Consider the following 10,732-nt stretch of genomic DNA (forward strand, 5'->3'; position numbering starts at 1 on the left):
ACAAACTCATAGTCCACGTGGTGTTAAGTGGTTACTGGAACCCTATAGACATCTACAACGTAAATGCGCTACCCACCGTGAGATATAAGTTCTAAGGTCTCAGTATAGTTACAACAGCTGCTCCACCCTTCGAACCGAAACGCATTACTGCTTCACGGCAGAAATAGGCAGGGCGGTGGTACCTACACGTGCGGACTCACAAGACTCCCTATCATCAATATTTTCGACATTACGAACACGGCTTTGTACGACACAGTCCTCCGTGACCAAGAAACTGTGTCTCAGTCCCCCATGTCGATCCCAAGCCCATGTCGACTAATTTTACGGCCTATACAATGGGTGAAAAATATATCCAAATAATAGATGTGTAGGAACGGAACGGAGTGATATGGAGGAATGACAGATAGGGAGCATGACTGAGTGAGAGAGATAGGAGATGTCGTGTTAGGAAGTAAGAAAGGAGGCGATTGAATGCGGAACATCTAGTTTATCGCGCTCAGACGCATTGTAACCCGGAAGAGGTAACTTAAGATGAAATAAAGCATCGAGTTTTTGTGAAGTGATCGAGCGTTTCACTGGCCCACCCCGAATTTAAAATCCCACAGATATTTACAAATTTAATGATAAAATTTGTCTGTTGACTTTGTTTGGGTTTTACTACAGTTGTAACTGTTTCATTAACATGGACACGATAAAAAATCCGAATAATTATGGGGTACGAGCGGCAGTTTTACCGTACCTACGGCTCACAACATTAATAAAGTGTACGGAATGAGCACTACAAACGGACGCACCTCCCGTTAGTGCTTCGAACGCTTCCAACATGGAGAATCTCTACATAGTATAAAACAAAGTCGCTTTCTCTGTCCCTATATCGGTCTGTCCCTATGTATGCTTAAATCTTTAAAACTACGCAACGGATTTTGATGCGGTGTTTTTTTAATAGATAGAGTGATTGAAGAAGAAGGTTTATATGTATAACAACATCCATTAAATAGTGGAGAAATTAATGATAAATCACAATTTCCGAAGCGAAGCGAGGGCGGGTTGCTAGTTTTATCTAAAAAACGAAACCTGTGGTCGTTTGATAACTAAAATCAACAACGACCACTGAGTTTCTCGCCGGATCTTCTTAGTAGGTATCAATTCCGATCCGGTAGTAGATTTGGCGAATGCAGACAGCTCTTGCTAGGGCTAGTGTTATCAAATTCTCTCAAGTTGAGCCCGTGAGCTTACTAACCCTTCCGGGCGTAGCTGGAACAGCCTCTTACGCTAATAGCGAATAGGTTGGGATAATAAGTCAACAATGATGAATTAAAGGCGATAGTGGAAGCTGAAAAATTACAATTCCTCAATTGCATTTTGGCGTTTACCAAAAAACAAAAATTTTTAATTAAGCCACTTGAACTCTAAAGGTGCGATTTTATGATTCTGCTAGACTGTTAATTAATTTAACGCTTTATTATGTTACAAATTGATTTCAAAATCAATTGTATTACAATAGTGATCTTTTTTCGCTAGTGAAACACCAGGCTTTGATTACGCAGCATCTGGTGTCGATACCTAGTCCATACGGATTGATTGGAGTCCGGTACTAGCATAAGATGTTCTCGAAAAATATTGAAGCAATTTATTAGGATTGTGGTCTAAGGCATGAGCGCAGACCCAAAAAAATATCATTATTTATATGATTTATCTATATTAATATTATAAAGGTAGTTTGTTTGTTTGAACGCGCTAAACTCAGGAACTACTTACTGGTCCAATTTGAAAAATTCTTTCAGTACCAGATATCTCATTTATTGAGGAAGGCTATGGGGTATAATATAACATCACGCTAAGACCAATATGACCAAAAGGACCACGCGGAGTACCAATAAATAATGTTTCAAAATCGGGGTATCTTTCCTTTTTGAGAGCTTACGCTATATGTAGATATACGCTAAAGCAACTATTCCACGCGGATGAAGTCGCGGGCAAAAACTAGTATTTTATACATACAAATCCACTTTGCTTGGATCTGCTTTCTGCGTATATATTAACGATGCATCGGATACTACTCGTAACAATCTAATATAAATCAAAGGTTATCGTAGCCACAGATCCTGTGGTGACTGCGTCCAGTGGATTCCTGTAATATTCGACAATCCCTCAGTCTACCTTGTCGGGAACTGGACACAATACATTACATATTATTTATAAAAAACATAACAAGTAATAATACAAAATCACTTGAACTGATAATAGAATATGAATAGAGAACAAAATATAAAAAAAATGTCTCTTCGGTTTTTTTGGGGCCCAAGTACAATTTTTAGAAAACGATATATTACATACAGATCTACGGTGAAAAGCGGAAAGGAATAGATCTCATGCCTTGTACTACACACCACAACCAAAAAGGGTTCGTGTAATCTTGCAAGGTCGAACTGTGTATTTTATTTGATCGGCTGTCGCCCTCCGGATTATGGCTTATGTTTCACAAATATTGGCGTTCGGAATACCGACTGATTGATGCGGGTACACTGGATGACAGTTTTATTGGCGTTAGAATGTTTTCGTTGGATCAATTTGTTTTTAGGCTCGCGGAATGTTGGGCAAATATCTTTTTGTGCATCCGCAATTGGTTAATGAATTATACAATATTGGCCAATTTTTAAACATTGCTGTCATTGCATTGCATGCATGGCATTGCTGAAGTCCATGGGTGACGGTAGCCACTCACCATCAGGTGCGCCGTATGCTCGTCCGCCTACAAGGGCAGAATTAGACAACGTAAGAAATAATCCCATATTTCCTTGACTTATAAATCCAATCTGAATCTAAGTATACATTTGATGACATAAAAACTATAGGTGCCAAGTTTTGATTGGCCGGATAATCGCTCCCCGAGGTATCAAAAAATCCTTTTGTCATAGTCAAATTCTATATTTAATTTCATTATATTATATACAAAACTAACTTGTAAATCGAATTGTAATGTAGCACATTAAGGCCCCAACGTTTAGCGTAATTTTCGAGGCAGTCTTGCTAACACTAGCTTTAGCCAGAGCAGTGCTTCGTAGAATCTACCACCGGATCGAAATCGCGACCCACCGGTAAGATCCGGCGAGAAACTCGGTGGGCTAACTCATTTGTCTAGATTAGACAGAAATTATCACAAGACTAATAACCAGCTAAAGTTGAACTCATAAAAAATAAAATACGAAACGAGAGTACATCGATCTAGGCAGGTAAGTATGAAAAGCCGGAACGCTAATTGGTCACGCGTTCCCACTCCGCACAAGGGCTGTCGGTTTGAGAGCCTGATGTTTTGATCTGTACAACTGAACGTGATTACATAGTGTTCCTTATACCATCCACAAGTGGCGTCTGGATGGCTTTCTCCATTTATAATAGGAAAGGATAAGGACTTAAAAATTTAAGTCATTATATATCATCAAAACTGATTTAGGTTCTAAATTCTGAATCAGATATTGTTGCAGTTATGAAATAATTACTAGAAGTATTTTTGTTAATAGGTAGTGGTATGTATTTAGTATTTATTAGTTGCAATTGTTATATATGATTTAAATCGCTTTTATTTTTGTTAAGCAATGTTAATCCATCATCTAGAAAGTCGGTAGTAATATGAATAAACACAATAGGCGGTTTTCCCGAGTTGCTGACATAATTAAAAGTGCTCTAAAGTGTGGTTTCCAATTTTTTTATTGTCATTACATTATTTTTGAGTTTTCTAATACTTTAGACAATTTGCGGTTATGGAGGGAAATACTTGTAATATGTATAAAGACAATAAAAAAGGGATTTTCAACCTTAAGCCTTGTTTTAATTATGACAGATTTAGATATGAAATTTTAGGGTAGGTTAGGGTAATGAAGCCATTAAATGAGAGTCCAATTTTTAAAGTACTAATAGTATTGGTACTTCATAAAATTTTACTCTATATGACTAATTTATGAATATATGTATTGTTGCTAAGTAATCTATTAAACATAATAGTAAATAATATTTATTTCGCTTGATAAAAAACTGATAAAAATTTATTTGATAAAAAAAACATGCAGTACCCCATAGCTACCTGTTAGGTTAAGTATGGCTGTTCCAAATACACTTATCCGATATAGAGTCAGTAGTATGGGGTACGAAGTGCCCTTCAGTTCGTACTTATAACCCCAATAAACCAAATATCTCATAATACGGGCGAAGTTAGAAGTTCTTAGCGATAACTTTTGTATATTTTATTTATTGTTTATATGTAGTACACTAGTCTTCTTTTTGCCTTCATCTAATATAACGTGGGATCAGTGCAGTTCTTATCATGGTGTAAGGAATTTGGCATTAGTTTTATGACCAGCCGCCTTTTACGCCAATCCATTTTGGGTTAGATCTCTAGTAGTATGTCCATTGCAACGTGCCATAGCTAAGGACTGTGCTGTTTCTTCTTTAAATGTTTCCTTTATTCAATCCTTTTTTGGTTCTATGACTTCCATTATATTATTGAATAGCGATAAACGGAACATTTTTGAGCGAGCGGGTGTAAATGCTCTATAGAGCGACGGTTCGATTATTTTTTTGCAACCTTATGCTAGTAGCCTCAAGGGGTTATTCTACCTTCACCGGACATGTAGGTAAGCTCACTGTGCTCAGCCCAGCAACTTTGCTAACACTATCCCTAGCAAATGTAGTGCTACTTTAGCAAATGTACTGCAAAGTACTGACTTTAAGCCATTATTTTTAATTATTTTACCCATCACAATATTTCAGGTACGGTTTTTGGTCAACCTTAATACATTGCAGAAGACACTATGCGCATAACGTTTATTTTTATAATCACTAAACACTATTTACAGATAAAATTAAATCGCTTCAGCTTTTAATATAGGCCACCGCACTCCGTGAAAATCAGAGTTTATTGTGCGGGGATTTCGTTTGCGATCCGTGATTGTTAGCTTTGTCGAAATCTCATGACTGATTGCTAGATAGAGATGGGATAAAACACGTTTTTGTGATTCCAACTCTATTTTAGGATTACTCATGGTGACTTTATTTGAGTCAGTGCATTCCAATTGCGATGTGTTTATTTTACTTTATTTATTTATTAAGTTGCACCAACAAAGTGATCATCAATACAAAAAAAATTACAAACTGACAAAAGTTCATGGCAGATATCCCCTCAACTATAGGTGCAGTTGACAACAAGAATAAAAAATATATATAACTAAAACACGGATTACATATTATTTTGATTACTTCTGATTAATTTATATTTATTTGGGACTTGATGCGCGACAGATTTTTCCTGTAAGTTGTGAGACAATTAAAAAACACATCTATTCCACTTAAAATTAGTTTAGTGTCATATAATATCTTTTATTTTCATTCGTTTTTGATACTTGTTGTTGTACACATACTGTAAACAACGACCCTGCTATACATCTGATATTGTCGACCTCTATGCTGACTATTTACTATCAGGTGTTCCGTACAGTTGGCAACTGCAGACGCGTTATACAAGATTTATTTTATTTAAGTTGAGCCATTTTTTTTTAAATGAAATGTTTCTGCTGTATAGATTTCATAATGACTAGAGTGAGTATGCGGCGGATAGTGCCTCCAGCATCATTAGCATCCGCGTCGACAAGAACCAGTAAAGTCAAAGTTTAGAAGTACAAAATTTTTCACATAGAATAGAACAATTCAAATGGGTTTTCATACTGCATGACGAAAGAAATTATAATTAAAAAAAAAGTTATAATAACATATCGACGCTTGAAAGGCAATCCTGACTAAGCGACAAAAGTATGTAAAATGAGTTAGATACGCCATTGGAATCGTCTGATTTTTCTGCGTCGTTTAGTATATAGGTTTCATCACTCTGTGACGTGTTTTATGTCGCTTAAATATGGTGTGATTTTCATAAAAATGCAGAGTTTTTTCCTACCAAACGACAAAAAAAAAGTTATTTTAGAGACATCCTGCAGTTAGGACATTTTAATAATAAGGTATTATTTACTTAGTCAGTTATTCATGTTTTTAAATTTTCATTTGTTTGTATTTATTTATTTTTACTTGTTATGAAATTTTTCTTTGAAACCACTTAGTTGATTATACCTATACAAAGTAGTCGTAATTGGTACAGCTATACAATTTAACCTGAAACAAAATGGAATAATATTGAATCTTAGATAGTTTTACTTGTTTAACATAATATTACTTATTATAATGAAATTTTTTGTTCTTTGTTTAACGCGATACGGTCTCTATCTGTTTGTAGAGGATTCGTAGGAGACATAATATTTAAACAAGCCGGCTTCTGATAACATTTAATCCACACTAATTGCGTGATTAAACTAAAAGGTTAAGAGAATGGACTGTCTAAATGCGTGCCACTTGTATGAAATTCTGATATCTGTGTTTTATTTGTACAATAGATTTGAACATGTTTGTTCGTAATCTATGCGCTCGTCCATAGCTACACCTTTTGAGTGATATTTGCCGCAAGTCGCCATTAACTGTTTGGAAGCAATTAATAATAAATATGTATAGAATAAATTGATTGTTGAAGGAGCTTTTCATTGCTATCTTACTTGCTTTTACTTAACTTTGTAATAACGTACAAAAAATTACATATTTTTTATCATTAATTGACCACGATCTCAGAGCGTTCGTTTGCGCAATACACTAACTCTTAAACAAACAACCGTGAATGAAGTGTACCACAATAAGTTCGCACATTCGAAACCTCCATTTTTATTTTCTTTATATCTCGAATAGAGCTTAAAATTAATATTTTTATAATAAGGAACTTCGTTCCTATCCGGTGTCCCACACCACACTTTTTTTTTTTAAATTACTATTAAGTATAGCTGCCGACCTTCATTATTTGTATATCTGTATCTTCGTTATCTGTAGCTTCCAAAATTTTATTGTAATTTAGGTTGGCTAATGAAACAGCTGAAATTTTCAGGACACACATACCTATTTGGAACATAACGCAACAGTTTACACTACAAATTGAATTAATTTGTCTCATAAATTTCGACGTAAGCCCGGCCCGCTCCTTCAGACTGCTGAGCCCGAATTGAGTTTCGATATTGAATTAACTAAAATCAATTCGCCTTGCCCGCGGTCTTGTGGTCTCCAAACTTTGGGCTGTACGAGTTTCCGTTATTGTCTTGCGTTTAAATATACAAACGCACATAAGCTAAACAATGTTATACTGTGGGTATTGGATTTGTTTATACAGAATGTTAAAATGAGATATTTATGGAGTTTGGTTATATTTTAGGTTACTTTACTTTTGTTTAGAATGCAATCTCTAATGCATTTCAGAGATCATTTTTTCACGGTAATATCAAGCTATGGAATGAACTGAAAAAATTAAATTCATAGCATTGACTATTTGAAAATACCTTTTTACTGGTGGTAGGACCTCTTGTGAGTCCGCACGGGTATGTACCATCATCCCGCCTATTTCTGCAGTGATGTAGTAATGCGGCTTGAAGGGTGGGACAGCCGTTGTAACTATACTGATACCTTAGTACTTACATCTAAAGGTGGGTGGCGCATTTTCGTTGTTTCTATGGGCTCCAATAACCACTTAACACCAAGTGGGCTGTGAGCTCGTCCACCCAGCTAAGCAATAATAAAAAAAATGAGCCCGCATCGGATAGTACCGCGATTGTTCGTTATTCTGCCGCAAAACGGCCATAAGCTCTAGTTTGAAGAGTGCAAAAGCCATTGTACATTCCAGCGACGTTCAAGTTCTGTTCAAAACATAGCAACCCTATTTTCCTCACCGCGGCTAAAGCGGGGGAGAGGCGTGAACTTGCAAAATAAAACGACATGCATCAACGAAAAAACGCATAATCATTGTCGGTCCTGCAAAATTGTACAAACTTTAATTATTTATACTAATCTATACTAATATTATAAAGAGGAAAGATTTGTTTGTTTGTTTGTTTCGAATAGGCTCCGAAACCACTGGACCGATTTGAAAAATTCTTTTTCCATTAGAAGCCGATATTATCCCTGATGAACATAGGCTACGTTTTTTTATTTTATTTTTTTGGTTTCATGTATGTTTTAATGTTTCCGAAGCGAAGCGAGGGCGGGTCGCTAGTATTTAATAAACCAGCTTAACCGGTAAGCGGTAAGCGCAGCGTTGGGCGTCCCCCTGCCCGTTGGACCGATAACTAGCGGCGATATGCTGGGAGAGATTGGATACGGAAGGCGGAGGATCTTTCATTGTGGCTGATTATGGGAGAGGCCTACATCCAGCAGTGGAGAGATACAGGCTGATGATGAAACCAGCTTTAAATACAGTTTACTTTTATTCGAATACGCCTTGCACCCAAGATTTCATGGCAACGGCGCCAACAAGTTCCAATAATTACAACAAAAAGCCCATTTTCGTCCAAGGCTATTTGGCTTCAGTCCTTGTCAATTAACATGTATTATTTTTGGGCACTATTCAGTAAGCAACGAGTACTTTAGGGTTCCTCGGCGTTACTTATAGCCGCTCTTACACCCGGTTTCCCTTTGCTAGAATAAGTTATGAACTTCGATATTAGTTTCAGGGTGACGCTCAAAAGTGTCAAGTTTGTTCCAAACACGGTTTTGTGAAGACGACAGGGTACGCAAACTTGGCTGTTCGTTAATAATGTCAATTATAATGTAATTTTCTGATAAATTACACTATATTTTAATAATTAGAACCAAATATTACGATAAAAAGACGGAAGGAGGCTTGAAGTGTACTCATGAGTGATTCGAATACGCGGTAACACAAATCCACGCGAGTGTGGTGTTCGCTCACGTGGCCCGTACGCACACAGACACCCACCATCAATCCCTACAATCCCGCTTTTGCAGGTTAGCCGTCGGAGCTTCGGGGTTCGTGAGGGAAGTTGACAGACATGGCGACCTGGTCTTTGAATCAATCCGGAAATACATGAAGTCAGCGTCGGAACGGTACTTCGATAAGGATGTGCGTCATGATAATCGCCTTATCGTTGCCGCCGCTAACTACTCTTCGAACCTAGTCACCGTCGACGCCCTAGACACGTCTTTACGGATCTATAAGACCCAATAACCTTTGCATTAGACGTCTTCAGCTCTAGCAGCAGCTCTGGGAGCAGGCTTAAGCACCCTAGTAACCAGCTTACTCGTCGAACTTGACAAAGAGTTCGATGTGCAAGCTAACTTACGCATCTGCCCCTTTCTCACCGGATCTTCTCAGCGGGTCGCGATTCCGATCCGGTAGTAGTTTCATTCGCGAAGCAGCTGCTCTAGATTTTTTAGGTTTCCTTCGGAAGCGCTCGGGAAGCTGTTGGCAAATCCCACCATTCCTGGTCGAGCCTTCGCCTATCTGTCCTGGTGAAACAGGAAAGGCCTCCGTGTCACCAGTAATCCTTTAACCATAAAAAAAGAGTTCAAATCGCAATTTTTCTAATAAAATACGCGTGTCAAATGTTTAAGATACGTTATATATTATTATATAATACGCTAAGATAGTTTCATGATACAGGAATAGTTCTATAGTGAGTGTTTTAATCTAATAAAAAATAATACATATTTTAGGGCATATTATGATCCCGCACGAGAACATGCCATCGCCCTGCCTATTATGTACAATACAATTGAGATTTTGAATTCATGATTCAAGACGGCATTCTAGTGTATGGGTCCAAGTTCAGATGGACCTTGAGTTCACCTAAGTTGAAGTCGTCGTGGCCTAAAGGATAAGATGTTCGGTGCATTCGTATGTAGCGATACACCGGTGTCCGAATCCCGCAGGCGGGTACTAATTTTTCTAATGAAATACGTACTCAACAAATGTTCACGATTATCTTCCACGGTGAAGGAATAACATCGTGTAATAAAAATCAAACCCGCAAAATTATAATTTGCATAATCACTAGTGGTAGGACCTCTTGGGAGTCCGCACGGGTAGGTACCACCACCCCGCCTATTTCCGCCGTGAAGCAGTAATGCGTTTCGGTTCGAAGGGTGGGGTAGCCGTTGTAACTATACTGAGACCTTAGAACTTATATCTCAAGATTTTACGTTACGCGCATTTACGTTGTAGATGTCTATGGGCTCCAGTAACCACTTAACATCAGGTGGGCTGGGCTGTGAGCTCGTCCATCCACCTAAGCAATAAATAAAAAAAAACCTAACGTTCCTTACAAAGTAATTGTTATGTCTTTAATATATTTCGGTACTACAATTAACGACCACAAGACGTCTGGTACTAAGCACAAATCCCTTAAGGATTTGGCTTTTTATTTCTGATGAAAAATATACGCATTCTTTCAAATCCTGCCCGATGTAAGCGAGTTCAAGGTGAACCTTTGACCTTCAGACAAACGTGGACAAGATAAGGGTCGAGTAAAAACGAAATTAATCCCGATTTTTTTTTGAGACGACACGAATCAAAGGCACTTATTTAAAAAAAAAACATGATCACACCTTCAGATGTGCTTGAGCTATTATTATTATTCTTTTATAAATATATTTTATATCCACGTTGTATTATATTAACTATTCTAACTAACTACTAACTACTCTCATATATATTTAAGAGAATGTCACAGTAAATTGGCTGACTTTGTGGTATATTTTTAATAAAGACTTTATCAATACAACTGTGTTTGTTGTATTTTTTTTATTTTATTTTTATTGCTTAGATGGGTGGACGAGCTCACAGCCCACCTGGTGTTAAGTG

This window comes from Bombyx mori, chromosome 24, assembly GCF_030269925.1.
Source record: "Bombyx mori chromosome 24, ASM3026992v2".
Taxonomy (NCBI): Eukaryota; Metazoa; Arthropoda; class Insecta; order Lepidoptera; family Bombycidae; genus Bombyx; species Bombyx mori.